This window comes from Mustela putorius, unplaced genomic scaffold, assembly GCF_011764305.1.
Source record: "Mustela putorius furo isolate JIRA1106 unplaced genomic scaffold, ASM1176430v1.1 tig00003834_pilon_pilon_pilon, whole genome shotgun sequence".
Classification (NCBI taxonomy): domain Eukaryota; kingdom Metazoa; phylum Chordata; class Mammalia; order Carnivora; family Mustelidae; genus Mustela; species Mustela putorius.
The window spans coordinates 83,555,171-83,567,003 of record NW_025421987.1 but is presented as its reverse complement, the minus strand read 5'-3'; the positions used below and the strand labels follow the sequence as shown (position 1 = coordinate 83,567,003).

The 11,833-nt window shown below is 38.9% G+C and overlaps 1 long non-coding RNA gene across 1 annotated transcript; it reads left to right on the top strand.

The window, feature by feature from the left end:
• Positions 1 to 2,473: 2,473 nt before the first annotated feature.
• On the top strand, positions 2,474 to 8,076 carry LOC101687949. The gene is made up of 3 exons (XR_006609166.1): positions 2,474 to 2,695; positions 5,417 to 5,458; positions 8,019 to 8,076. It is a non-coding gene; the product is annotated as an uncharacterized LOC101687949 (long non-coding RNA).
• Positions 8,077 to 11,833: the final 3,757 nt, after the last annotated feature.

Sequence of the window (11,833 nt, the reverse complement as noted above, 5' to 3'; positions counted from 1 at the left end):
TCTGCCCCTGGTCCTTCTCTTTTGGTCTATGCTTTCTTTCTCTATCAAATGCTTTTAATTATATTTGTCTGCACTTAAGTAGAAACTTTTTTTTTCAGTACTTCTTTTATAAAAGCAATACATTCCTCTTTTTCCTCCTCATATTTGATGTGTATTTCAAGCTTTGAAATGTCTTAAGTTACACCAGGGACATCCAATTATACTGTTGTAAAGAATGAGGTCTCAGAATTGTCACATTCTCCCATCCTCTTCCTGTATGAGTGTTACTTGTTGTCAGACCACTTGGCAACTTGATCAAAGCAGCATTGGATGCAAGAAACTTGACTCAAACTGGTCCTCCGTTGGTTGGAGACTTAGGGTCTTGAGAATTGCTCCAATTTCTTTACCTGCAAAATGCATATCATAACACTTGCCTCGAATTTACCTTTTTGGGGAGTGGTAGTGGTGAGGAATGACTGAATTAGTTAATTTACATCAAATAATTTCAGTTCCTTAAAGGTAACATGTGACATAAGTTAAATGCACATTCCGCATATTTTATTCTACAGTGGACCTTGGACTGTGAAAAATCTAGAAGTCTTTTGGATAAAATGGGGTAGAATAAGAAATAAGAAATCATTCTTATTTTAAAATATTTTTAGTACTGTAATTACCATTTCACCCTTTTCTTATGGTTTAATCTTTATCTCTCACTTTCTTTCTTTTTTATTATTATTATCTTGAGTTAGCCAACATATAGTACATCATTAGATTTTGATGTAGTGTTCAATGATTCATTAGCTGTGTGTAGCACCTAATGCTCATCAAAACACATGCCCTCCTTACCGGGTAAGGGGTATACCTCACTTTCAACAACAATTCATTCTTGTGGGAGCAGCTGGAACAGCACTTGGTATCTTTGTAGGGGTTTTGTTGATTTAGGGTTATACAGAAAGAAGTGGTAAACTATTGAGCGAAGCCAAAACATAATGGGGTATTCATGCTTTTGTTTCCTTGAGTCCTAAAAAACTGTGCAATGAAGAATAAGAGATAATAAAACACAGGGTTGGTATTTTACCAATACACACTGGTGTAGTGGGACATTAAAATACTGGAATACCTCTCTACTGATTGATAAATAGCAACTGCCCTCAGCCCCCCACATACTCCCATCCACTGCCCCAGCCTTCTTGATGTCAACACTGGGAAACCTTAACCTCCTTATATCCAGCAATTGAAGGGTTAACACTTGCCCTGGCAAGGGGTTTCCGGTACTCTACTCTGGGTGACTGTTCTGATTGGCTGTGTTCAGTACTAAAGGTATTAAAGTACTAAAGGTATTAAATATTTTAGATATCTCCCTCTGTGATCACATACAAAACTCAAAAGATCAACCATAGTAGTTTCATTGAAACTCTTGACAATTATTTTCTTCTTCATTTCTACGTCCAGATCTTCCTGGATCTTAATTTCTGCCATTTGTCTTTTTGTTATTGCTTTAGGAGCTTAATATCGGTGTGACATGAGAGAGGGGAAAGAAGACAGCCACTGGAAAACAAGTTGAAGGTCCAGAGGCTGACACTGAGAATGGGTTTGCCAAGATGTTCCATTTTATGGAACATCTTGAAACATTTAAAAGAAAATGATGTCCCATGAAACTCAGATGCATATAGCCAGGTGCTTTCCTCTTAATATTTAAACCCATCTTATTTAAGATTTAATCCATATGTTAAGTCATTGACTTCAAAAGATATTCTTTGAGAAGCTAAGCAAAATGATGAAAAAGGGGTCTGAAGATTATGTTCAAAGATGTCATTTATGGATTGGGGGTCAGGAACTGAGGAGAGGGAGAAAAACTCGGGGTTTCATGAAGTCCTTTAAGTATGTGAAATGTTCTAGAGCACAAGGGAACTCTTGAAATTTCACAATCATAGAATCTTTCTTCATTTCCAAAAGAGCATGTTTTTGAGACAGCGTATAATATAGCTATTTGTTCTCTTGAACACATCTCAGGCAAGAAAAAGAAGTTGGGAAAATGAGCCCATTGTTTTTCAAAATTAGTGACAAACTTCAAAATAATTCCAAACAAACCTCAAATAAAACATTTTCCCCCTACTGTGAATCCTCTTTAAACTGTTTGGGTCAGTCTGTTTTAATGAGTTGCATTCACGCTGACACATCCACACACTTGAGACAAAGACGACTGCACCTCTAAACCCATTTAAAAATGATAGATGACTGTCAGCTTTGTGAAAGCAGCACATGCAGTGGCTTGATAGCGCAGAATGAAAGCAATCTACAAGTGCAAGTCTGTTTCTTTTGGCAACGGAAGGAGTTGCTAATGGATTCATCATTTTCTGTTAAGCATGAATGTCAAACAAAAAAACATTTAGGGCTCTATTCAACTGAATTTCCGGCTCGGCGCTTGCCAGCCATGGAAGCCCTGTGACTTGGAACCTGTGCAGCCCAAGCCTGATTCTTGTTTCCAAAGTTCCGTGGGGCCAGTACCACGGAACTTGGAATTCTGCCGAGGGCTCCTCCTCCTCTCCTCAGCCCTCCTCCCTCCTTTCTCCTCTTGTATGAAGCCACCAGTCATGCTTCCTAACTGAATGCCATCTAGGGAGGGGAGGTGGTTGCCAGCTCTTAGGACCTCAGCGGACTCTACCTCAGAATCACACAGGAAGTCCACTAACACCACTCGAGGAGGGATGGCAAGGTGAGGCTCTGTCTTATCCAGGGTTTCTGGGGCCTTGGTGCCTTGGAATTTCGTGGTTGTAGTGGGCATTGCGTGCTTTCTATTTTGGTATCATAAATAGGCTATGTGTTCTGTACTCTTTCAATAAACAAAAAATAAATACAACAACAATCTAAGTCAGAATGCCTGGGCTTCAGAAGTGCTGTGTTCTTTGAATGAACCTCGAGAGAATTTAGAGGGGAGTTCCAGCCTCAGGACACAGCTCTTCTTAGATTCTTGACCACAGAAGAGCTGCCTCTGTGTGGGAGACTAGTTTCTTCCCCTGGGCCCAGAGTGGGCAGTGGTAGGAATATGCTCCCGCACAACGGATCAGCAGCATCCACCCATACAGGGGAGTGGTGACGGTGACACAGAGCCTGGGTCCTCACACACCAGACCAGTACAACCTGGCCACCAGCTATGTGATCTTGGACAAGTCTCTTTACCCCTCAGTGTCTCAGTGTCCTTACTTGGTTTATTGGGGATGAAATGAGATACCATGAGAACAAGTGGATACACTATTTTATGATTATAAAACACGACACGGTGGTCATCATTAATGGAACTATTTGAATTAATAAAATCAACTAATGAATACAAGAGGTAATGAAGGGTGGTCTAATAGGAATAACTAGAACAGACAAGTTAAGAGATTTAGATTCCTGCCAACTCTGTTTTTTGATTTTCAGAAAAATCAGTGTACCCACTAAACTGGAAGAGAGAGGTTTATCCCATCACTAATTTTATGAGCACACTATGCCATGGCTTCCAACCTTATCCCATCTCTAGAAGTGGCCCCAGTGGCTCTCTACTCTCCAAATGTCACCCTACTGCCAATCATATGACTATTATAGCTTTATTGTTTTGCATTTCCCTGGCATTTTGGTCTTCCTATTAGTCTATTAAAATGCAAACATATGGAAAAATAATAGGCCTTTACTTAGTTGTTAGCACTTCAACAGGGTATAGCTGGCATCAGACACAGAGCTGATGCCAGTGGGCTCGGGGAAGAAAGAGGATACCACATGGAAGGAAGCCCTCAAATCAATTTCACTTTTTTTTGCAGATATGTTTTCATGACCCTCTTGTGTCTAAAAATCAGTAACATCGGGAGGACAATTGGAATAAATTGTGAAATGTTGCATTGCCTTCCATATTACAGGACTGGAAGTGATTTAATATGACATTAATAATGATAATGACCTCAGCCTAACCGATAAAGGCAGAACTTGTAAAGGAATCAATGAATGGTCTCTCTTGAAAATATTTTAATCTAAAATATCAAATGTTGCTTCCCTCAGGAAGCTTTCCTGATTCACATATAGATTCAATTATAGTATATTACTTTGTAAGTGTATTTCTCACAATGTCATTCATTTATTTGTATAATTGCAAATGCACATATTTACTACAACCCGATATATATAACTCTATAGTCAATACTTCACACAATTTCTAGCACAGTGCAGAAACTTAGGAGGTATTTGTTGGATTTAATAGGTACAAATCTGGGAGATAAAATACATTAAGCTATTCCCCCAGTGCATCCAGGACTTGGTCTACCTAAAAATTAAAACTAAAGATGTTTTTCAGGAGAATATTAAACATTACAAAGGTTTAGTCATCAAACAATTAAAAAAAAAAACTTCCATTTAGATGATGCTTTAATCAAATTAAGTGGTGTTTGTTAAAGCATTTAGCTAAATGTTAAATGCCTGTACCTCTTACAAATATAATCAAATTCATCCCCAAATTATCTAAGCTCACATTATAGTACATTGGCAAAGCTACATCCCAAATGTCACTTTAACCTGCAGAAATGATCAGATTCGTATTCTACAGAGCTGGTTTCAATGAGGAATTTTCAGAATGATGAAACCAGAGTTAGCTGGTAGCAATTATTGGTACATTTCAGATGAGCTCAGCGTGAAGAATAAGACTGAAGAAAGATTAAGTCTCAAATACTAAGGGACAGAAAAAAAATGAAAAGAGAGACCGAAGGGGCTTGAAACGCAGGAAAGGACCAGTTATCTGCAGGAAGCTGGTATTCTTATGTGAGATGCATGTGACCCAGTCTGGGTTAGAATGTTATCTCTATGTGATCTGCAGAATTTCTCTCTTGACTGTAGCAACCTCAGAAGAGTGAATTAAAGTCTTAAGGAGAAAAATCAATAAAGAAAAAAAAGATAAAAGCAATATGGCTGGAGAGCATTTCAAAAACCATATAAAAGTCTCTTAAATGGCCATGAAAGACTAACCAGTATTTATAAGGGTTTAACAGGAAAACCAATAAGAATAGATTTGTTGGTCTCCTTAAGGGAGCAAAGAGGCTTCTGGGTGGTTTATGGCATTTGGCTGGTCTTTGTTTCATTCTAGGATGTGACATATAGAAGCATGGATTGCATAAAAGACTGCCTATGACAACAAGAAATTCATTGGGGAGGTATTATGAAGAAGTTGGGATTAGAGCCACACTTACTGCTTGCTTATTGGTATGGAGGGAGTAGAATACTCTTGAGTACCTGTCCTGTGACTGGCTCTATTTTATTCCCAGGCTGGGAATTTTTCTGAACTCTGTGTCAGAAACAGACAACAGAGTCATTTAATTTCAATCATAATGCTTTCTGTAATATGTCTTTAAGAAGTCTGTAAATGCATTTTTCCTTTTAATTAGAAGTGAAATTCATTCCAAATCTTTTCTAGGCCAGCTGTCTTCTAACTGAACTGAGAGGATGAAGGTAGCAGGTACGCAAGCATCAATGAAATGGAAGTGGTGGGAAATGTGGGAGAAATGGGTAGAGGTATTCCTACTAGTCAAGGAAAGGATTACCAAATCAAATGGAGAGTTTAGGGAGCTGGATTTCAAAAAGTTCAAAGCAGACATAGGTATGACCCTTCCCCTCCAAGGTCTGAGGTCTACACATGGAGAGTGATTGATGCTACTTCAGCTAATCATACATTGGTTCGTCTCTGTTTCAGTACATTTTTTTTTTTTTAGTTCCCATCATGCCACAGATATCTTTTATTGATGAGAAACTTTCAAACATGAAATTCTACCAAAGCAACTCTGAATATTTTTTAATTAAGGGGGAAAAAAGTGTGTTTTGTGGACAGCCCAAGGCAAAACCTTAAGAATCCTGGGCTCAAATGGGTTAAATAACCTGTGAGAATCCCAATGCTCCTAAGGGAAAGAGTGGGAATTCAGACTCTGTCTGATTCCAAAGGAAGTACTCATAGGATTGCTTAGTCAGTGAGCTCCTGTAGCTAAATATGCTCCAATCAGAGATAGTGAGGTAAGATAGATTTTAAGGCAAATTCCTGTCCTTTTTTTTTTTTTTTGTCCTATACAGTCATCTACTCCCCCTTTCCTCTTACACACACTCACTCACTCAGACACTCATCTGTAGGTTACTGAAGACGACTTTAAGCAGTTCTAGTCTAAGCAGTTAGTGATGCTACAATAGGCAGTCTAGTTTTACCTTGTGCCTTGGTCATGACCTCTTGATCTCTTTCTCCTTGCATGAAATCCCATTGCCAACAGTCTGAACCATGGTTTTTCCAGAATGAGAGTCGTCATTGCTTTGCTGGTTCTGCTCTGTCTCCATTGGCCACTAAGGGCTAAGCCTTTCTCATGTACTGCTTCTATTTTTTCCAACCACTTGCAAAGCTATTATTCTTTTCATTTTTCAAACTAGGAAACTAGGGCTCAACTGAGCTAAGAAACTTATTCAAAGCCATGCAGCTAAAAAGGATAGAGTGGAAATTTTAAACCCGGTTATCTATGTTCCCTTTGCTATTAAATGCTATTTCCCCTCAGATTTTTCACCCAAGCCACACTGGTGGTGACAGACTTCCAAATATTACTTCCAGACTTTCTTGATTTGTAGAGACTCTTTATTCTTTTTGGTGGCCACACTCCCCAGTGTGCCAAGACAACCATCTTTCATCTGCTGACAAGCGCTTTGGGTTCTATGGGTTGGACTGGGCTGCCTCTCAAGACCCACCCTCAGTATCTAACTCTCCGCTGGGTGAGTCTAAATCCATTCCTGGTCTCCCACAGTTGGCTTCATTCCATGTCTGTGAAGAACACAGACAGGCCCACTCATGTTTTGAGTAAGTTCTCTCTCTCTCTTTTTTTTTTTTTGAGTCACTTGGATGGGGTTCTGAGTTAGGCTTTGCATTTTGTTTCTCATACTATTCATGAACCTAAATCTGAGCCTTCATTTCCTTATCTGAAAAATGGGAATAATAACATATCTATCTGGTTGTAGTAAGAATTAAAGGAATTGATTTATGCAGATCCCTTTGCACAGTGCTTAGCATGAAAGTGCTCAATACAGGCCTCCACCTGGTATGTATCACCATCTTCATTACTTTAATGTCTTTTCGAAGCAAGCAGCATTTTAGGGCCCACTGAAAGAAATCCCTACTGATGGGAACTAGAGGCAGGAAGCAGCACTTCAAATTATTTGGAGAAGGAGCTGGTGCAGTTTACTGGAAAGAGACCTCAACAGACTTGCATTTTACTGCAGTCACTAATTAGGGATGTTATATGTTTCCCTCTATTCATATTAGTGAGAGTTATTAACAGTCTTTTTAAGCAGAGCATTCTGTAAATTCTGGGGAAGAGCTTTGTAAATACACAAATTTGGGCCCATGCAGAATGATTCAGAAGTCTGGGTAGGACTTTGGCACTTTTATGTGAAAAACTTTATGGTAGATACTCATGAAGTCAGTAGATGGGTCTCCAAGTCTTTCCAAATGTGACATTCTATGATTTCATGGCAACCATGACAGAAAACAATATGGGAAGTGGGAGTGATTTGCTGAATTCTGGAGTATACATTTGTACTTAGTTTGCTAGGGCTGCCATAATAAGTAACCACAGACTTAGTGAGGAATTTATTTCTTACAGGTCTAGAGGCTAGAAATCTGAGGTCCCTGTGTCAGGAAGTTTGGTTTCTCCTGAGGCTTCCCTCCTTGGTTTGTAGATGGTGACTTCTCCTTGTGTTATCACATGATCTGTTCTCCATGAGCTCACCTGAGGTCTCTTTGTGTGTCCAAATTTCCTCTAGTCATATTGGATTTGGGCCTGACTCATTTAAACTCCTCACCTCTTTAAAGGTCCTTATTTCCAAATGTAGTTGCATTCTGGGGTACTGGGAGTTAGGGCTTCAACATATGAGTTTGGGGGGAACAATTTAGCCCATAACAGTAAAAACCTTACCCATTAGATTCTGATCTTGATAAAATTCCAATAGTTCATTTTTGCCCTTGCTTCCCTTGCCTTTGGTGATGTTCCTAGATCAGAAGCTTTTGCACAGCAAAGGAAACAGTTAACAAAACAAAAAGACAACTGACAGAATGGGAGAAGATATTTGCAAGCGACATATAGATAAAGGGCTAGTGTCCAAAATCTATGAAGAACTTAGCAAACTCAACACCCAAAGAACAAATAATCCAATCAAGAAATGGGCAGAAGACATGAACAGACATTTCTGCAAAGAAGACATCCAGATGGCCAACAGACACATGAAAAAGTGCTCCATATCACTCGGCATCAGGGAAATACAAATTAAAACCACAGTGAGATATCACCTCACACCAGTCAGAATGGCTAAAATTAACAAGTCAGGAAATGACAGACGTGGCAAGGATGTGGAGAAAGGGGAACCCTCCTACACTGTTGGTGGGAATGCAAGCTGGTGCAACCACTCTGGAAAACAGCATGGAGGTTCCTCAAAATGTGGAAAATAGAAATACCCTATGACCCAACAATTGCACTACTGGGTAGTGCAAACGTAGTGATCCAAAGGGGCATGTGCACCCGAATGTTTATAGCACCAATGTCTACAATAGCCAAACTATGGAAAGAACCTAGATGTCCATCAACAGATGAATAGATAAAGAAGATGTGGTATATATACACAATGGAATACCATGCAGCCATCAAAAGAAATGAAATCCTGCCATTTGTGACGATGTGGATGGAACTAGAGGGTATCATGCTTAGTGAAATAAGTCAATTGGAGAAAGACAATTATCATATGATCTCCCTGATATGAGGAAGTGGAGATGCAACATGGGGGGTTAAGGGCGTAGGAGAAGAATAAATGAAACAAGATGGGATTGGGAGGGAGACAAACCATAAATGACTCTTAATCTCACAAAACAAACTTGAGGGCTGCTGGGGGAAGGGGGTTGGGAGAAGGGGGATGGGGTTATGGACATTGGGGAGGGTATGGGCTATGGTGAGTGCTGTGAAGTGTGTAAACCTGACCTGTACCCCTGGGGATAAAAATATATTATATGTTTATAAAAAATTTAAAAAATCATTAAAAATATGCACATTATGGTTTGTCTCCCTCCCATAAGTGACTCTTAATCTCACAAAACAAACTGAGGGTTGCTGGGGGGAGGGGGTTTGGGAGAAGGGGGTGGAATTATGGACATTGGGGAGGGTATGTGCTTTGGTGAGTGCTGTGAAGTGTGTAAACCTGGTGATTCACAGACCTGTACCCCTGGGGATAAAAATATATGTTTATAAAAAATAAAAAATTATATTAAAAAAAAAAGATACTAAAAAAATATGCACATTAGAATTCACTTCTAGGAATTTATTCCAGAAGAAGAGACAGAGGTTCCCAAAGTGTTCCTCATAGCAGGAGCCCTTCCTATAGTGAAAATACTTTCAAAGCCTGGTCTGCATTTTCTTGGCCCCCTGACCAATTCAGGCATAACTGTCCAGGATTTTTAGAAAGAGGGGCTTCAGGCAGAACCAAAGGAACTGTTTTTATGGGGGGCCTTCTGGGCTAAGCAACGAAGTGTGATCTGAATTCCTCTAACACAAAATAATATAAATGCTACAATGGGAACTCAGCTTTCTCTAAATATGAAACAGAATGTAGACCACTTAAAGCTTTTTGGGACTCCAGTGATTTCCAGTGGATACCAGTGTGCCCAGAGAATATTCATAAGAGCTATTATTCTGAAAGGAGCTGAGTTGCTAGTGAAGTCAAGTGAAGCTTCTATCCCTATGGACTTCCATGGGTGTTCCAGGCTGAGATTCTGCATGAATCAGTATGGAAACAAGAGATGGTGAAAGGTACGTTACCATTGAGGTAGACCTTTAGTCTGTGTTCACAAGCTGAAGAGACCTGAGGAAATTAAAATACTACTTACTATAGAGGAGAAAAAAAAAAGAGAGAGAGAGAGAGAAAACAGCAAATGTTCAACAATTAGAGGACTGGTTAAATAAATTATTCTGTGTTCATATAAATATGATGTGCAATTATTAAAAATCATGTTGTAGATGAATATATATGTTCTTGAGAAGTATTCATGATATAGTGCTAAATAAAAAAGGCAAGAATAGTATAATAACTTTTGGTTAATGTAAGTTGTCAGTTGATTACCCATTTAAAATGTCACCTACATGCACACCAAGTTTTGTTTGTTGGTTGGTTTTTCCTAAAGATTTTATTTATTTGAGAGAAAGAGAGAGAATGAGTGAGTGAAAGAGGGAGCCAAGTTGGGGGCGAGGGACAGAGAGAGAGAGAGAAGCAGACCACTTGCTGAGCAGGGAGGCTGACTCAGGGCTCAATCCCAGGATCCTGGTCATAACCTGAGCCAAAGGCTGATGCTTAACAAACTGAGCCATCCAGGTGCTTGCCAAGTTTTGGTTTTATCTTTGGATGAGGAAATTCAAACTTTTTATTCCTTAGTGATTTTCTGTGCATTTTCAAGTTTCCTGCGTTGTACATATAGGTTATTTATATAATGTGAGCTTTTAAAGAGTTTAATAAAAGAAAACCCAGCTCTGCTAAAATGGTATCCAGAGTGATACCTGTCATTAATCTGTCTATGTGATTTGAGAAGGACTATTTTTTTTCTTTTGGAAATTACGTCTTTTCTACTTTTTCATTAAAGTATTGTTTGAATAAAATGACAAAGATAGCAGATGGTAATTTAAAATATGTTTACCTGAGAAAAAGAGAAAGTTGGTAACCCTATGCCAAGGTCATTGTTTCAAACATTTTCTTATATGTCTCTGAGACCCAGCTATCTGGGAGCAGTTGCAATCAATATTTCATAATTTACCATGAAACTCTCACTCATACATCTCAAACATACATGCTGTGAGTCTTTCCTTTTTTTTTTTTTTTAATATACTGGCGTGTTATTTGTGTTTCTGCTGGATTGCATTGTTCTTCCTGCTCCATGTTGGCCAATGGACCGTCAGGTAGATTTGGATCATATGCTCACCCACCTCTACAACCCCCAATGCTAAATAATGAAGGCAATTACTTCAAAATACTCTACATGTTGTATTTATACATATCTTTATGTATATGTATAAATAATATAATAGATTATTATATAATGAATAATGTGATATATAATATATATGTATTATGTAATATATATGTATTATGTAATATAGATGTAATATAATAATATATATTTATCCTGTCTTTATGTATATGTATCTTTATATACAAAAACATATCTATTATATATTTATACATATAAATATACATATTGTTTTCTTTTAAAATTAAATAATTCTGCACTTGACACATTTCACATGCCCAGTGTTCTATGGACCTTTTTCTGCCATGTGAAATGATCCTGAGCCACCTTACATAGTTATACAATTCCATTCTTTTGTTCATGAAAGAATCATCCTGTCCTTTTCTTTATGAAATTTGACCTAGGTCTCATCATTTTCTCTTCCCTGTCTAAAATGTCCCCCAAATCCATTTTAATTTTATTTATTTATCTGACAGGGAGAGAGATCACAAGTAGGCAGAGAGGCAGGTGGGGGGGATAGGGTGGGGGGTAAGCAGCCCCTCTGCTGAGCAAAGAGCCCTACTCGGGGCTTGATCCCAGGACCCTGAGACCATGACGTGAGCCGAAGGCAGAGGCTTAACCCATTAAGCCACCCAGGTGCCCCCCAAAACCCACTTTACATCTAATTCTTGAATGTGAACCTTGCTTTCCCGAACTGGTATTTAGTTAAAAGAAGAGAAAAAAGGAAGGGGGGAGGGGAAGGAAGGAAGAGGAGGAGGGAGAGGAGGCAGAAGAGGAAGAAGAATAAAGAAGGAGAAGGAGAGGAAG